The sequence below is a fragment of the Phallusia mammillata genome, chromosome 8, assembly GCF_965637545.1.
Source record: "Phallusia mammillata chromosome 8, kaPhaMamm4.hap1.1, whole genome shotgun sequence".
In the NCBI taxonomy this organism is placed as follows: Eukaryota; Metazoa; Chordata; class Ascidiacea; order Phlebobranchia; family Ascidiidae; genus Phallusia; species Phallusia mammillata.
Window position 1 is genome coordinate 9,776,903 of NC_137259.1, and position 19,643 is coordinate 9,796,545.

The following is a 19,643-nucleotide window of genomic DNA, read 5'->3' on the forward strand; positions in this document are numbered from 1 at the left end:
TAAACGGTCAAATTCGGGCCATGTTCAAGGGTCGAATTGGTCAACCTCCGCAGATGATATTGTTTAAAGATTAACAGATTCTTGTGGTAGAGAATAAAATTCCCTATCCAGTGATATCAATCTCCAATGGGAGAATTTTTGCAAAATGATAGCAAAATAGGCTACTTTGAATTTTTACTTTTACGCAAATGACGTAAACGGTCAAATTCGGGCCATGTTCAAGGGTCGAATTGGTCAACCTCCGCAGATGATATTGTTTAAAGATTAACAGATTCTTGTGGTAGCGAATAAAATTCCCTATCAAGTGATATCAATCTCCGTTGGGAGAAATTTAGAAAAATGATAGCAAAATACTTTGAATTTTGACTTTTACGCAAATGACGTAAACGATCCAATTCGGGCCACGTTCAAGGGTCGATTTGGTCAACCTCCGCAGATGATATTGTTTAAAGATTAACAGATTCTTGTGGTAGAGAATAAAATTCCCTATTAAGTGATATCAATCTCCGTTGGGAGAAATTTAGAAAAATGATAGCAAAATACTTTGAATTTTGACTTCTACGCAAATGATGTAAACGGTCAAATTCGGGCCATGTTCAAGGGTCGAATCGGTCAACCTCCGCAGATGATATTGTTTAAAGATTAACAGATTCTTGTGGTAGCGAATAAAATTCCCTATCAAGTGATATCAATCTCCATTGGGAGAAATTTTGCAAAATGATAGCAAAATACTTTGAATTTTGACTTTTACGCAAATGACGCAAACGGTCAAATTCGGGCCATGTTCAAGGGTCGATTTGGTCAACCTCCGCAGACGATATTGTTTAAAGATTAACAGATTCTTGTGGTAGAGAATAAAATTCCCTATCCAGTGATATCAATCTCCGTTGGGAGAAATGTAGCAAAATGATAGCAAAATACTTTGAATTTTTACTTTTACGCAAATGACGTAAATGGTCAAATTCGGGCCATGTTCAAGTGCCGATTTGGTCAACCTCCGCAGATCATATTGTTTAAAGATTAACAGATTCTTGCAGAGAATAAAATTCCCTATCCAGTGATATCAATCTCCGTTGGGAGAAATGTAGCAAAATGATAGCAAAATACTTTGAAATTTGACTTTTACGCAAATGACGTAAACGGTCAAATTCGGGTCATGTTCAAGGGTCGATTTGGTCATCCTCCGCAGATGATATTGTTTAAAGATTAACAGATTCTTGTAGAGAATAAAATTCCCTATCAAGTGATATCAATCTCCGTTGGGAGAAATTTAGCAAAATGATAGCAAAATACTTTGAATTTTGACTTTTACGCAAATGACGTAAACGATCAAATTCGGGCCATGTTCAAAGGTCGATTTGGTCAACCTCCGCAGATGATATTGTTTAAAGATTAACAGATTCTTGTGGTAGCGAATAAAATTCCCTATCAAGTGATATCAATCTCCGTTGGGAGAAATTTAGAAAAATGATAGCAAAATACTTTGAATTTTGACTTCTACGCAAATGATGTAAACGGTCAAATTCGGGCCATGTTCAAGGGTCGAATTGGTCAACCTCCGCAGATGATATTGTTTAAAGATTAACAGATTCTTGTGGTAGAGAATAAAATTCCCTATCCAGTGATATCAATCTCCAATGGGAGAATTTTTGCAAAATGATAGCAAAATAGGCTACTTTGAATTTTTACTTTTAAGCAAATGACGTAAACGGTCAAATTCGGGCCATGTTCAAGGGTCGAATTGGTCAACCTCCGCAGACGATATTGTTTAAAGATTAACAGATTCTTGTGGTAGCGAATAAAATTCCCTATCAAGTGATATCAATCTCCATTGGGAGAAATTTAGCAAAATGATAGCAAAATACTTTGAATTTTGACTTTTACGCAAATGACGCAAACGGTCAAATTCGGGCCATGTTCAAGGGTCGATTTGTTCAACCTCCGCAGATGATATTGTTTAAAGATTAACAGATTCTTGTGGTAGAGAATAAAATTCCCTATTAAGTGATATCAATCTCCATTGGGAGAAATTTAGCAAAATGATAGCAAAATACTTTGAATTTTGACTTTTACGCAAATGACGCAAACGGTCAAATTCGGGCCATGTTCAAGGGTCGATTTGGTCAACCTCCGCAGACGATATTGTTTAAAGATTAACAGATTCTTGTAGAGAATAAAATTCCCTATCCAGTGATATCAATCTCCGTTGGGAGAAATTTAGAAAAATGATAGCAAAATACTTTGAATTTTGACATTTACGCAAATGACGTAAATGGTCAAATTCGGGCCATGTTCAAGTGCCGATTTGGTCAACCTCCGCAGATGATATTGTTTAAAGATTAACAGATTCTTGCAGAGAATAAAATTCCCTATCCAGTGATATCAATCTCCGTTGGGAGAAATGTAGCAAAATGATAGCAAAATACTTTGAATTTTGACTTTTACGCAAATGACGTAAACGGTCAAATTCGGGTCATGTTCAAGGGTCGATTTGGTCATCCTCCGCAGATGATATTGTTTAAAGATTAACAGATTCTTGCAGAGAATAAAATTCCCTATCCAGTGATATCAATCTCCGTTGGGAGAAATGTAGCAAAATGATAGCAAAATACTTTGAATTTTGACTTTTACGCAAATGATGTAAACAGTCAAATTCGGGCCATGTTCAAGGGTCGAATTGGTCAACCTCCGCAGATGATATTGTTTAAAGATTAACAGATTCTTGTAGAGAATAAAATTCCCTATCCAGTGATAACAATCTCCGTTGGGAGAAATTTAGCAAAATGATAGCAAAATACTTTGAATTTTGACTTTTACGCAAATGACGTAAACGATCAAATTCGGGCCAAGTTCAAGGGTCGAATTGGTCAACCTCCGCAGATGATATTGTTTAAAGATTAACAGATTCTTGTGGTAGAGAATAAAATTCCCTATCCAGTGATATCAATCTCCATTGGGAGAATTTTTGCAAAATGATAGCAAAATACTTTGAATTTTGACTTTTACGCAAATGACGTAAACGGTCAAATTCGGGCCATGTTCAAGGGTCGATTTGGTCAACCTCCGCAGACGATATTGTTTAAAGATTAACAGATTCTTGCAGAGAATGAAATTTTCTATCCAGTGATATCAATCTCCGTTGGGAGAAATTTAGCAAAATGATAGCAAAATACTTTGAATTTTGACTTTTACGCAAATGATGTAAACAGTCAAATTCGGGCCATGTTCAAGGGTCGATTTGGTCAACCTCCGCAGACGATATTGTTTAAAGATTAACAGATTCTTGCAGAGAATGAAATTTTCTATCCAGTGATATCAATCTCCGTTGGGAGAAATTTAGAAAAATGATAGCAAAATACTTTGAATTTTGACTTTTACGCAAATGACGTAAACGATCCAATTCGGGCCATGTTCAAGGGTCGAATTGGTCAACCTCCGCAGATGATATTGTTTAAAGATTAACAGATTCTTGTGGTAGAGAATAAAATTCCCTATTAAGTGATATCAATCTCCATTGGGAGAAATTTTGCAAAATGATAGCAAAATACTTTGAATTTTGACTTTTACGCAAATGACGCAAACGGTCAAATTCGGACCATGTTCAAGGGTCGAATTGGTCAACCTCCGCAGATGATATTGTTTAAAGATTAACAGATTCTTGTGGTAGAGAATAAAATTCCCTATTAAGTGATATCAATCTCCATTGGGAGAAATTTTGCAAAATGATAGCAAAATACTTTGAATTTTGACTTTTACGCAAATGACGCAAACGGTCAAATTCGGGCCATGTTCAAGTGCCGATTTGGTGAACCTCCGCAGACGATATTGTTTAAAGATTAACAGATTCTTGTAGAGAATAAAATTCCCTATCCAGTGATATCAATCTCCGTTGGGAGAAATTTAGCAAAATGATAGCAAAATACTTTGAATTTTGACATTTACGCAAATGACGTAAATGGTCAAATTCGGGCCATGTTCAAGTGCCGATTTGGTCAACCTCCGCAGATGATATTGTTTAAAGATTAACAGATTCTTGTGGCAGAGAATAAAATTCCCTATGCAGTGATATCAATCTCCGTTGGGAGAAATGTAGCAAAATGATAGCAAAATACTTTGAATTTTGACTTTTACGCAAATGACGTAAACGGTCAAAATCGGGTCATGTTCAAGGGTCGAATTTGTCATCCTCCGCAGATGATATTGTTTAAAGATTAACAGATTCTTGTAGGGAATAAAATTCCCTATCAAGTGATATCAATCTCCGTTGGGAGAAATTTAGCAAAATGATAGCAAAATACTTTGAATTTTTACTTTTACGCAAATGACGTAAACGGTCAAATTCGGGCCATGTTCAAGGGTCGAATTGGTCAACCTCCGCAGATGATATTGTTTAAAGATTAACAGATTCTTGTGGTAGCGAATAAAATTCCCTATCAAGTGATATCAATCTCCGTTGAGAGAAATTTAGAAAAATGATAGCAAAATACTTTGAATTTTGACTTTTACGCAAATGATGTAAACAGTCAAATTCGGGCCATGTTCAAGGGTCGAATTGGTCAACCTCCGCAGATGATATTGTTTAAAGATTAACAGATTCTTGTAGAGAATAAAATTCCCTATCAAGTGATATCAATCTCCGTTGGGAGAAATTTAGCAAAATGATAGCAAAATACTTTGAATTTTGACTTTTACGCAAATGACGTAAACGGTCAAATTCGGGCCATGTTCAAGGGTCGATTTGGTCAACCTCCGCAGACGATATTGTTTAAAGATTAACAGATTCTTGCAGAGAATGAAATTTTCTATCCTGTGATATCAATCTCCGTTGGGAGAAATTTAGAAAAATGATAGCAAAATACTTTGAATTTTGACTTTTACGCAAATGACGCAAACAGTCAAATTCGGGCCATGTTCAAGGGTCGATTTGGTCAACCTCCGCAGACGATATTGTTTAAAGATTAACAGATTCTTGCAGAGAATGAAATTTTCTATCCAGTGATATCAATCTCCGTTGGGAGAAATTTAGCAAAATGATAGCAAAATACTTTGAATTTTGACTTTTACGCAAATGACGTAAACGATCCAATTCGGGCCACGTTCAAGGGTCGAATTGGTCAACCTCCGCAGATGATATTGTTTAAACATTAACAGATTCTTGTGGTAGAGAATGAAATTCCCTATTAAGTGATATCAATCTCCATTGGGAGAAATTTTGCAAAATGATAGCAAAATACTTTGAATTTTGACTTTTACGCAAATGACGCAAACGGTCAAATTCGGGCCATGTTCAAGGGTCGAATTGGTCAACCTCCGCAGATGATATTGTTTAAAGATTAACAGATTCTTGTGGTAGAGAATAAAATTCCCTATCAAGTGATATCAATCTCCATTGGGAGAAATTTAGCAAAATGATAGCAAAATACTTTGAATTTTGACTTTTACGCAAATGACGCAAACGGTCAAATTCGGGCCATGTTCAAGGGTCGATTTGGTCAACCTCCGCAGACGATATTGTTTAAAGATTAACAGATTCTTGTAGAGAATAAAATTCCCTATCCAGTGATATCAATCTCCGTTGGGAGAAATTTAGCAAAATGATAGCAAAATACTTTGAATTTTGACTTTTACGCAAATGACGTAAATGGTCAAATTCGGGCCATGTTCAAGTGCCGATTTGGTCAACCTCCGCAGATGATATTGTTTAAAGATTAACAGATTCTTGCAGAGATTAAAATTCCCTATCCAGTGATATCAATCTCCGTTGGGAGAAATGTAGCAAAATGATAGCAAAATACTTTGAATTTTGACTTTTACGCAAATGATGTAAACGGTCAAATTCGGGTCATGTTCAAGGGTCGATTTGGTCATCCTCCGCAGATGATATTGTTTAAAGATTAACAGATTCTTGTAGAGAATAAAATTCCCTATCCAGTGATATCAATCTCCGTTGGGAGAAATTTAGAAAAATGATAGCAAAATACTTTGAATTTTGACATTTACGCAAATGATGTAAACAGTCAAATTCGGGCCATGTTCAAGGGTCGAATTGGTCAACCTCCGCAGATGATATTGTTTAAAGATTAACAGATTCTTGTAGAGAATAAAATTCCCTATCCAGTGATAACAATCTCCGTTGGGAGAAATTTAGCAAAATGATAGCAAAATACTTTGAATTTTGACTTTTACGCAAATGACGTAAACGATCAAATTCGGGCCATGTTCAAGGGTCGATTTGGTCAACCTCCGCAGATGATATTGTTTAAAGATTAACAGATTCTTGTGGTAGAGAATAAAATTCCCTATCCAGTGATATCAATCTCCATTGGGAGAATTTTTGCAAAATGATAGCAAAATACTTTGAATTTTGACTTTTACGCAAATGACGTAAACGGTCAAATTCGGGCCATGTTCAAGGGTCGAATTGGTCAACCTCCGCAGATGATATTGTTTAAAGATTAACAGATTCTTGTGGTAGCGAATAAAATTCCCTATCAAGTGATATCAATCTCCGTTGGGAGAAATTTAGAAAAATGATAGCAAAATACTTTGAATTTTGACTTCTACGCAAATGATGTAAACAGTCAAATTCGGGCCATGTTCAAGGGTCGATTTGGTCAACCTCCGCAGACGATATTGTTTAAAGATTAACAGATTCTTGCAGAGAATGAAATTTTCTATCCAGTGATATCAATCTCCGTTGGGAGAAATTTAGAAAAATGATAGCAAAATACTTTGAATTTTGACTTTTACGCAAATGACGCAAACGGTCAAATTCGGGCCATGTTCAAGGGTCGATTTGGTCAACCTCCGCAGACGATATTGTTTAAAGATTAACAGATTCTTGCAGAGAATGAAATCTTCTATCCAGTGATATCAATCTCCGTTGGGAGAAATTTAGAAAAATGATAGCAAAATACTTTGAATTTTGACTTTTACGCAAATGACGTAAACGATCCAATTCGGGCCACGTTCAAGGGTCGAATTGGTCAACCTCCGCAGATGATATTGTTTAAAGATTAACAGATTCTTGTGGTAGAGAATAAAATTCCCTATTAAGTGATATCAATCTCCATTGGGAGAAATTTTGCAAAATGATAGCAAAATACTTTGAATTTTGACTTTTACGCAAATGACGCAAACGGTCAAATTCGGGCCATGTTCAAGGGTCGAATCGGTCAACCTCCGCAGATGATATTGTTTAAAGATTAACAGATTCTTGCAGAGAATAATATTCCCTATCCAGTGATATCAATCTCCGTTGGGAGAAATTTAGAAAAATGATAGCAAAATACTTTGAATTTTGACTTTTACGCAAATGACGCAAACGGTCAAATTCGGGCCATGTTCAAGGGTCGATTTGGTCAACCTCCGCAGACGATATTGTTTAAAGATTAACAGATTCTTGCAGAGAATGAAATCTTCTATCCAGTGATATCAATCTCCGTTGGGAGAAATTTAGAAAAATGATAGCAAAATACTTTGAATTTTTACTTTTACGCAAATGACGTAAACGATCCAATTCGGGCCACGTTCAAGGGTCGAATTGGTCAACCTCCGCAGATGATATTGTTTAAAGATTAACAGATTCTTGTGGTAGAGAATAAAATTCCCTATTAAGTGATATCAATCTCCATTGGGAGAAATTTTGCAAAATGATAGCAAAATACTTTGAATTTTGACTTTTACGCAAATGACGCAAACGGTCAAATTCGGGCCATGTTCAAGGGTCGAATCGGTCAACCTCCGCAGATGATATTGTTTAAAGATTAACAGATTCTTGCAGAGAATAATATTCCCTATCCAGTGATATCAATCTCCGTTGGGAGAAATGTAGCAAAATGATAGCAAAATACTTTGAAATTTGACTTTTACGCAAATGACGTAAACGGTCAAATTCGGGTCATGTTCAAGGGTCGATTTGGTCATCCTCCGCAGATGATATTGTTTAAAGATTAACAGATTCTTGTAGAGAATAAAATTCCCTATCAAGTGATATCAATCTCCATTGGGAGAAATGTAGCAAAATGATAGCAAAATACTTTGAATTTTGACTTTTACGCAAATGACGCAAACGGTCAAATTCGGGCCATGTTCAAGGGTCGAATCGGTCAACCTCCGCAGATGATATTGTTTAAAGATTAACAGATTCTTGTGGTAGAGAATAAAATTCCCTATTAAGTGATATCAATCTCCATTGGGAGAAATTTTGCAAAATGATAGCAAAATACTTTGAATTTTGACTTTTACGCAAATGACGCAAACGGTCAAATTCGGGCCATGTTCAAGGGTCGAATTGGTCAACCTCCGCAGATGATATTGTTTAAAGATTAACAGATTCTTGTAGAGAATAAAATTCCCTATCCAGTGATATCAATCTCCGTTGGGAGAAATGTAGCAAAATGATAGCAAAATACTTTGAATTTTGACTTTTACGCAAATGACGCAAACGGTCAAATTCGGGCCATGTTCAAGGGTCGAATCGGTCAACCTCCGCAGATGATATTGTTTAAAGATTAACAGATTCTTGTGGTAGAGAATAAAATTCCCTATTAAGTGATATCAATCTCCATTGGGAGAAATTTTGCAAAATGATAGCAAAATACTTTGAATTTTGACTTTTACGCAAATGACGCAAACGGTCAAATTCGGGCCATGTTCAAGGGTCGAATTGGTCAACCTCCGCAGATGATATTGTTTAAAGATTAACAGATTCTTGTAGAGAATAAAATTCCCTATCCAGTGATATCAATCTCCGTTGGGAGAAATGTAGCAAAATGATAGCAAAATACTTTGAATTTTGACTTTTACGCAAATGATGTAAACGGTCAAATTCGGGTCATGTTCAAGGGTCGATTTGGTCATCCTCCGCAGATGATATTGTTTAAAGATTAACAGATTCTTGTAGAGAATAAAATTCCCTATCCAGTGATATCAATCTCCGTTGGGAGAAATTTAGAAAAATGATAGCAAAATACTTTGAATTTTGACATTTACGCAAATGACGTAAACAGTCAAATTCGGGCCATGTTCAAGGGTCGAATTGGTCAACCTCCGCAGATGATATTGTTTAAAGATTAACAGATTCTTGTAGAGAATAAAATTCCCTATCCAGTGATAACAATCTCCGTTGGGAGAAATTTAGCAAAATGATAGCAAAATACTTTGAATTTTGACTTTTACGCAAATGACGTAAACGATCAAATTCGGGCCATGTTCAAGGGTCGATTTGGTCAACCTCCGCAGATGATATTGTTTAAAGATTAACAGATTCTTGTGGTAGAGAATAAAATTCCCTATCCAGTGATATCAATCTCCATTGGGAGAAATTTTGCAAAATGATAGCAAAATACTTTGAATTTTGACTTTTACGCAAATGACGTAAACGGTCAAATTCGGGCCATGTTCAAGGGTCGAATTGGTCAACCTCCGCAGATGATATTGTTTAAAGATTAACAGATTCTTGTGGTAGCGAATAAAATTCCCTATCAAGTGATATCAATCTCCGTTGGGAGAAATTTAGAAAAATGATAGCAAAATACTTTGAATTTTGACTTCTACGCAAATGATGTAAACAGTCAAATTCGGGCCATGTTCAAGGGTCGATTTGGTCAACCTCCGCAGACGATATTGTTTAAAGATTAACAGATTCTTGCAGAGAATGAAATTTTCTATCCAGTGATATCAATCTCCGTTGGGAGAAATTTAGAAAAATGATAGCAAAATACTTTGAATTTTGACTTTTACGCAAATGACGCAAACGGTCAAATTCGGGCCATGTTCAAGGGTCGATTTGGTCAACCTCCGCAGATGATATTGTTTAAAGATTAACAGATTCTTGTGGTAGCGAATGAAATCTTCTATCCAGTGATATCAATCTCCGTTGGGAGAAATTTAGAAAAATGATAGCAAAATACTTTGAATTTTGACTTTTACGCAAATGACGTAAACGATCCAATTCGGGCCACGTTCAAGGGTCGAATTGGTCAACCTCCGCAGATGATATTGTTTAAAGATTAACAGATTCTTGTGGTAGAGAATAAAATTCCCTATTAAGTGATATCAATCTCCATTGGGAGAAATTTTGCAAAATGATAGCAAAATACTTTGAATTTTGACTTTTACGCAAATGACGCAAACGGTCAAATTCGGGCCATGTTCAAGGGTCGAATCGGTCAACCTCCGCAGATGATATTGTTTAAAGATTAACAGATTCTTGCAGAGAATAATATTCCCTATCCAGTGATATCAATCTCCGTTGGGAGAAATTTAGAAAAATGATAGCAAAATACTTTGAATTTTGACTTTTACGCAAATGACGCAAACGGTCAAATTCGGGCCATGTTCAAGGGTCGATTTGGTCAACCTCCGCAGACGATATTGTTTAAAGATTAACAGATTCTTGCAGAGAATGAAATTTTCTATCCAGTGATATCAATCTCCGTTGGGAGAAATTTAGAAAAATGATAGCAAAATACTTTGAATTTTGACTTTTACGCAAATGACGTAAACGATCCAATTCGGGCCACGTTCAAGGGTCGAATTGGTCAACCTCCGCAGATGATATTGTTTAAAGATTAACAGATTCTTGTGGTAGAGAATAAAATTCCCTATTAAGTGATATCAATCTCCATTGGGAGAAATTTTGCAAAATGATAGCAAAATACTTTGAATTTTGACTTTTACGCAAATGACGCAAACGGTCAAATTCGGGCCATGTTCAAGGGTCGAATCGGTCAACCTCCGCAGATGATATTGTTTAAAGATTAACAGATTCTTGCAGAGAATAATATTCCCTATCCAGTGATATCAATCTCCGTTGGGAGAAATGTAGCAAAATGATAGCAAAATACTTTGAAATTTGACTTTTACGCAAATGACGTAAACGGTCAAATTCGGGTCATGTTCAAGGGTCGATTTGGTCATCCTCCGCAGATGATATTGTTTAAAGATTAACAGATTCTTGTAGAGAATAAAATTCCCTATCAAGTGATATCAATCTCCATTGGGAGAAATTTAGCAAAATGATAGCAAAATACTTTGAATTTTGACTTTTACGCAAATGACGCAAACGGTCAAATTCGGGCCATGTTCAAGGGTCGAATCGGTCAACCTCCGCAGATGATATTGTTTAAAGATTAACAGATTCTTGTGGTAGAGAATAAAATTCCCTATTAAGTGATATCAATCTCCATTGGGAGAAATTTTGCAAAATGATAGCAAAATACTTTGAATTTTGACTTTTACGCAAATGACGCAAACGGTCAAATTCGGGCCATGTTCAAGGGTCGATTTGGTCAACCTCCGCATACGATATTGATTAAAGATTAACAGATTCTTGTAGAGAATAAAATTCCCTATCCAGTGATATCAATCTCCGTTGGGAGAAATGTAGCAAAATGATAGCAAAATACTTTGAATTTTGACTTTTACGCAAATGACGTAAACGGTCAAATTCGGGTCATGTTCAAGGGTCGATTTGGTCATCCTCCGCAGATGATATTGTTTAAAGATTAACAGATTCTTGTAGAGAATAAAATTCCCTATCAAGTGATATCAATCTCCGTTGGGAGAAATTTAGAAAAATGATAGCAAAATACTTTGAATTTTGACTTTTACGCAAATGATGTAAACAGTCAAATTCGGGCCATGTTCAAGGGTCGAATTGGTCAACCTCCGCAGATGATATTGTTTAAAGATTAACAGATTCTTGTAGAGAATAAAATTCCCTATCCAGTGATAACAATCTCCGTTGGGAGAAATTTAGCAAAATGATAGCAAAATACTTTGAATTTTGACTGTTACGCAAATGACGTAAACGATCAAATTCGGGCCATGTTCAAGGGTCGATTTGGTCAACCTCCGCAGATGATATTGTTTAAAGATTAACAGATTCTTGTGGTAGCGAATAAATTTCCCTATCAAGTGATATCAATCTCCGTTGGGAGAAATTTAGAAAAATGATAGCAAAATACTTTGAATTTTGACTTCTACGCAAATGATCTAAACGGTCAAATTCGGGCCATGTTCAAGGGTCGAATTGGTCAACCTCCGCAGATGATATTGTTTAAAGATTAACAGATTCTTGTGGTAGAGAATAAAATTCCCTATCCAGTGATATCAATCTCCGTTGGGAGAAATTTAGAAAAATGATAGCAAAATACTTTGAATTTTGACTTCTACGCAAATGATGTAAACGGTCAAATTCGGGCCATGTTCAAGGGTCGAATCGGTCAACCTCCGCAGATGATATTGTTTAAAGCAGGGGTGGGCAAACTACGGCCCGCGGGCCGCATGCGGCCCGGCAAAGGAGTTCATGCGGCCCGCCAAATGTTTCCGAGTAACGCTGAATAGTACTATGAGCACAGGCGCAGAGTTTTAAAAATACCGGGGGTGTGACTTGCCGATACCAATACCATGTGCAGTATCTGTACCCGCACGATCAGGTTTTTTTTAAGGTTTGGTTTGGGTGACCGCTAAGTAGTTTTAAGAGACCGCAAGTGTTTCATTTAAATACCAAAAAATAGCCATTTCCAAATTTTGGGAAACCGCTGGAGAAATTTGGGGGATCGTTTCGGTCCCCCAAAACACCTTAAAAAAACACTGCTGCACGATACTTTGGAACTAAACACAGATACTTTTCACGTGCTTTAGCCTGCCACGTTATTATGCAAATCGTCACTTGACACAATTTCTTCGTTCGATAAAAGTAAAAGCGATTCACGTTTTCAAATACAGCCCACTTGTTGACGCCCAAACTTTGACACAAGGACTTCATTAACAAAATCCGTGGTTCAGCCTTTGTTGCAACAAACGCTTCTTTTTTAAAAAAAACAATTACAATTGTAGCGTTTCAACCACTGTTTGTGCAATCATGAACAAACGTATTTGCATAAAGCTGAAAATATACTATGTAATAATTTTGCGCAGGGGTGCAGAACCTGCGGCCGCAATCTATTTTGCTAAATATTTTGATTTTCAAACTGCTAAAACAGATTTCGTGGGACTGGAAAAAAGATTACCAGTCTAGTAACCATATGCGCCAGGCTTTTTATCCGCCTATTATGTGCAAACAATGCGAAAAAACGGGCACTGCCATCGTCACAATACAGTTTATAACGTCATAAACAATTAGCTCTGTTCAGCTAAACTTGTGCACAAGTTAGAAATTGTTAATCAGAGCATCTTAGGCGACTTCAAATGGTATATATATGATACAAACCTTATTCTTTACATCAGTTGTTTTAAAACAAAACAACAAGCAAGCAATTGGCGGCCGTTGGTGAAATACCATGCGGCCCGATAAGATTATAAACTTTTGAATGCGGCCCTTGCACTGAAAAGTTTGCCCACCCCTGGTTTAAAGATTAACAGATTCTTGTGGTAGCGAATAAAATTCCCTATTAAGTGATATCAATCTCCATTGGGAGAAATTTAGCAAAATGATAGCAAAATACTTTGAATTTTGACTTTTACGCAAATGACGCAAACGGTCAAATTCGGGCCATGTTCAAGGGTCGATTTGGTCAACCTCCGCAGACGATATTGTTTAAAGATTAACAGATTCTTGTAGAGAATAAAATTCCCTATCCAGTGATATCAATCTCCGTTGGGAGAAATTTTGCAAAATGATAGCAAAATACTTTGAATTTTTACTTTTACGCAAATGACGTAAATTGTCAAATTCGGGCCATGTTCAAGTGCCGATTTGGTCAACCTCCGCAGATGATATTGTTCAAAGATTAACAGATTCTTGCAGAGAATAATATTCCCTATCCAGTGATATCAATCTCCGTTGGGAGAAATGTAGCAAAATGATAGCAAAATACTTTGAAATTTGACTTTTACGCAAATGACGTAAACGGTCAAATTCGGGTCATGTTCAAGGGTCGATTTGGTCATCCTCCGCAGATGATATTGTTTAAAGATTAACAGATTCTTGTAGAGAATAAAATTCCCTATCAAGTGATATCAATCTCCGTTGGGAGAAATTTAGAAAAATGATAGCAAAATACTTTGAATTTTGACTTTTACGCAAATGATGTAAACAGTCAAATTCGGGCCATGTTCAAGGGTCGAATTGGTCAACCTCCGCAGATGATATTGTTTAAAGATTAACAGATTCTTGTAGAGAATAAAATTCCCTATCCAGTGATAACAATCTCCGTTGGGAGAAATTTAGCAAAATGATAGCAAAATACTTTGAATTTTGACTTTTACGCAAATGACGAAAACGGTCAAATTCGGGTCATGTTCAAGGGTCGATTTGGTCATCCTCCGCAGATGATATTGTTTAAAGATTAACAGATTCTTGTAGAGAATAAAATTCCCTATCAAGTGATATCAATCTCCGTTGGGAGAAATTTAGAAAAATGATAGCAAAATACTTTGAATTTTGACTTTTACGCAAATGATGTAAACAGTCAAATTCGGGCCATGTTCAAGGGTCGAATTGGTCAACCTCCGCAGATGATATTGTTTAAAGATTAACAGATTCTTGTAGAGAATAAAATTCCCTATCCAGTGATAACAATCTCCGTTGGGAGAAATTTAGCAAAATGATAGCAAAATACTTTGAAATTTGACTTTTACGCAAATGACGTAAACGATCAAATTCGGGCCATGTTCAAAGGTCGATTTGGTCAACCTCCGCAGATGATATTGTTTAAAGATTAACAGATTCTTGTGGTAGCGAATAAAATTCCCTATCAAGTGATATCAATCTCCGTTGGGAGAAATTTAGAAAAATGATAGCAAAATACTTTGAATTTTGACTTCTACGCAAATGATGTAAACGGTCAAATTCGGGCCATGTTCAAGGGTCGAATTGGTCAACCTCCGCAGATGATATTGTTTAAAGATTAACAGATTCTTGTGGTAGCGAATAAAATTCCCAATCCAGTGATATCAATCTCCATTGGGAGAATTTTTGCAAAATGATAGCAAAATACTTTGAATTTTTACTTTTACGCAAATGACGTAAACGGTCAAATTCGGGCCATGTTCAAGGGTCGAATTGGTCAACCTCCGCAGATGATATTGTTTAAAGATTAACAGATTCTTGTGGTAGAGAATAAAATTCCCAATCCAGTGATATCAATCTCCATTGGGAGAATTTTTGCAAAATGATAGCAAAATACTTTGAATTTTTACTTTTACGCAAATGACGTAAACGGTCAAATTCGGGCCATGTTCAAGGGTCGAATTGGTCAACCTCCGCAGACGATATTGTTTAAAGATTAACAGATTCTTGTGGTAGCGAATAAAATTCCCTATCAAGTGATATCAATCTCCGTTGGGAGAAATTTAGAAAAATGATAGCAAAATACTTTGAATTTTGACTTCTACGCAAATGATGTAAACAGTCAAATTCGGGCCATGTTCAAGGGTCAAATTGGTCAACCTCCGCAGATGATATTGTTTAAAGATTAACAGATTCTTGTAGAGAATAAAATTCCCTATCAAGTGATATCAATCTCCGTTGGGAGAAATTTAGCAAAATGATAGCAAAATACTTTGAATTTTGACTTTTACGCAAATGACGTAAACGGTCAAATTCGGGCCATGTTCAAGGGTCGAATTGGTCAACCTCCGCAGATGATATTGTTTAAAGATTAACAGATTCTTGTGGTAGCGAATAAAATTCCCTATTAAGTGATATCAATCTCCATTGGGAGAAATTTTGCAAAATGATAGCAAAATACTTTGAATTTTGACTTTTACGCAAATGACGCAAACGGTCAAATTCGGGCCATGTTCAAGGGTCGATTTGGTCAACCTCCGCAGATGATATTGTTTAAAGATTAACAGATTCTTGTAGAGAATAAAATTCCCTATCAAGTGATATCAATCTCCGTTGGGAGAAATTTAGAAAAATGATAGCAAAATACTTTGAATTTTGACTTTTACGCAAATGATGTAAACGGTCAAATTCGGGTCATGTTCAAGGGTCGATTTGGTCATCCTCCGCAGATGATATTGTTTAAAGATTAACAGATTCTTGTAGAGAATAAAATTCCCTATCAAGTGATATCAATCTCCGTTGGGAGAAATTTAGAAAAATGATAGCAAAATACTTTGAATTTTGACTTTTACGCAAATGATGTAAACAGTCAAATTCGGGCCATGTTCAAGGGTCGAATTGGTCAACCTCCGCAGATGATATTGTTTAAAGATTAACAGATTCTTGTAGAGAATAAAATTCCCTATCCAGTGATAACAATTTCCGTTGGGAGAAATTTAGCAAAATGATAGCAAAATACTTTGAATTTTGACTTTTACGCAAATGACGTAAACGATCAAATTCGGGCCATGTTCAAGGGTCGATTTGGTCAACCTCCGCAGATGATATTGTTTAAAGATTAACAGATTCTTGTGGTAGCGAATAAAATTCCCTATCAAGTGATATCAATCTCCGTTGGGAGAAATTTAGAAAAATGATAGCAAAATACTTTGAATTTTGACTTCTACGCAAATGATGTAAACGGTCAAATTCGGGCCATGTTCAAGGGTCGAATTGGTCAACCTCCGCAGATGATATTGTTTAAAGATTAACAGATTCTTGTGGTAGAGAATAAAATTCCCAATCCAGTGATATCAATCTCCATTGGGAGAATTTTTGCAAAATGATAGCAAAATACTTTGAATTTTGACTTTTACGCCAATGACGTAAACGGTCAAATTCGGGCCATGTTCAAGGGTCGAATTGGTCAACCTCCGCAGATGATATTGTTTAAAGATTAACAGATTCTTGTGGTAGCGAATAAAATTCCCTATCAAGTGATATCAATCTCCGTTGGGAGAAATTTAGAAATATGATAGCAAAATACTTTGAATTTTGACTTCTACGCAAATGATGTAAACAGTCAAATTCGGGCCATGTTCAAGGGTCGAATTGGTCAACCTCCGCAGATGATATTGTTTAAAGATTAACAGATTCTTGTAGAGAATAAAATTCCCTATCAAGTGATATCAATCTCCGTTGGGAGAAATTTAGAAAAATGATAGCAAAATACTTTGAATTTTGACTTTTACGCAAATGACGTAAACGGTCAAATTCGGGCCATGTTCAAGGGTCGAATTGGTCAACCTCCGCAGATGATATTGTTTAAAGATTAACAGATTCTTGTGGTAGCGAATAAAATTCCCTATCAAGTGATATCAATCTCCGTTGGGAGAAATTTAGAAAAATGATAGCAAAATACTTTGAATTTTGACTTCTACGCAAATGATGTAAACGGTCAAATTCGGGCCATGTTCAAGGGTCGAATCGGTCAACCTCCGCAGATGATATTGTTTAAAGATTAACAGATTCTTGTGGTAGCGAATAAAATTCCCTATTAAGTGATATCAATCTCCATTGGGAGAAATTTTGCAAAATGATAGCAAAATACTTTGAATTTTGACTTTTACGCAAATGACGCAAACGGTCAAATTCGGGCCATGTTCAAGGGTCGATTTGGTCAACCTCCGCAGACGATATTGTTTAAAGATTAACAGATTCTTGTAGAGAATAAAATTCCCTATCCAGTGATATCAATCTCCGTTGGGAGAAATGTAGCAAAATGATAGCAAAATACTTTGAATTTTGACTTTTACGCAAATGACGTAAACGGTCAAATTCGGGCCATGTTCAAGGGTCGAATTGGTCAACCTCCGCAGATGATATTGTTTAAAGATTAACAGATTCTTGTGGTAGCGAATAAAATTCCCTATCAAGTGATATCAATCTCCGTTGGGAGAAATTTAGAAAAATGATAGCAAAATACTTTGAATTTTGACTTCTACGCAAATGATGTAAACAGTCAAATTCGGGCCATGTTCAAGGGTCGAATTGGTCAACCTCCGCAGATGATATTGTTTAAAGATTAACAGATTCTTGTAGAGAATAAAATTCCCTATCAAGTGATATCAATCTCCGTTGGGAGAAATTTAGCAAAATGATAGCAAAATACTTTGAATTTTGACTTTTACGCAAATGACGTAAACGGTCAAATTCGGGCCATGTTCAAGGGTCGAATTGGTCAACCTCCGCAGATGATATTGTTTAAAGATTAACAGATTCTTGTGGTAGCGAATAAAATTCCCTATTAAGTGATATCAATCTCCATTGGGAGAAATTTTGCAAAATGATAGCAAAATACTTTGAATTTTGACTTTTACGCAAATGACGCAAACGGTCAAATTCGGGCCATGTTCAAGGGTCGATTTGGTCAACCTCCGCAGATGATATTGTTTAAAGATTAACAGATTCTTGTAGAGAATAAAATTCCCTATCAAGTGATATCAATCTCCGTTGGGAGAAATTTAGAAAAATGATAGCAAAATACTTTGAATTTTGACTTTTACGCAAATGATGTAAACGGTCAAATTCGGGTCATGTTCAAGGGTCGATTTGGTCATCCTCCGCAGATGATATTGTTTAAAGATTAACAGATTCTTGTAGAGAATAAAATTCCCTATCAAGTGATATCAATCTCCGTTGGGAGAAATTTAGAAAAATGATAGCAAAATACTTTGAATTTTGACTTTTACGCAAATGATGTAAACAGTCAAATTCGGGCCATGTTCAAGGGTCGAATTGGTCAACCTCCGCAGATGATATTGTTTAAAGATTAACAGATTCTTGTAGAGAATAAAATTCCCTATCCAGTGATAACAATTTCCGTTGGGAGAAATTTAGCAAAATGATAGCAAAATACTTTGAATTTTGACTTTTACGCAAATGACGTAAACGATCAAATTCGGGCCATGTTCAAGGGTCGATTTGGTCAACCTCCGCAGATGATATTGTTTAAAGATTAACAGATTCTTGTGGTAGCGAATAAAATTCCCTATCAAGTGATATCAATCTCCGTTGGGAGAAATTTAGAAAAATGATAGCAAAATACTTTGAATTTTGACTTCTACGCAAATGATGTAAACGGTCAAATTCGGGCCATGTTCAAGGGTCGAATTGGTCAACCTCCGCAGATGATATTGTTTAAAGATTAACAGATTCTTGTGGTAGAGAATAAAATTCCCAATCCAGTGATATCAATCTCCATTGGGAGAATTTTTGCAAAATGATAGCAAAATACTTTGAATTTTGACTTTTACGCCAATGACGTAAACGGTCAAATTCGGGCCATGTTCAAGGGTCGAATTGGTCAACCTCCGCAGATGATATTGTTTAAAGATTAACAGATTCTTGTGGTAGCGAATAAAATTCCCTATCAAGTGATATCAATCTCCGTTGGGAGAAATTTAGAAAAATGATAGCAAAATACTTTGAATTTTGACTTCTACGCAAATGATGTAAACAGTCAAATTCGGGCCATGTTCAAGGGTCGAATTGGTCAACCTCCGCAGATGATATTGTTTAAAGATTAACAGATTCTTGTAGAGAATAAAATTCCCTATCAAGTGATATCAATCTCCGTTGGGAGAAATTTAGAAAAATGATAGCAAAATACTTTGAATTTTGACTTTTACGCAAATGACGTAAACGGTCAAATTCGGGCCATGTTCAAGGGTCGAATTGGTCAACCTCCGCAGATGATATTGTTTAAAGATTAACAGATTCTTGTGGTAGCGAATAAAATTCCCTATCAAGTGATATCAATCTCCGTTGGGAGAAATTTAGAAAAATGATAGCAAAATACTTT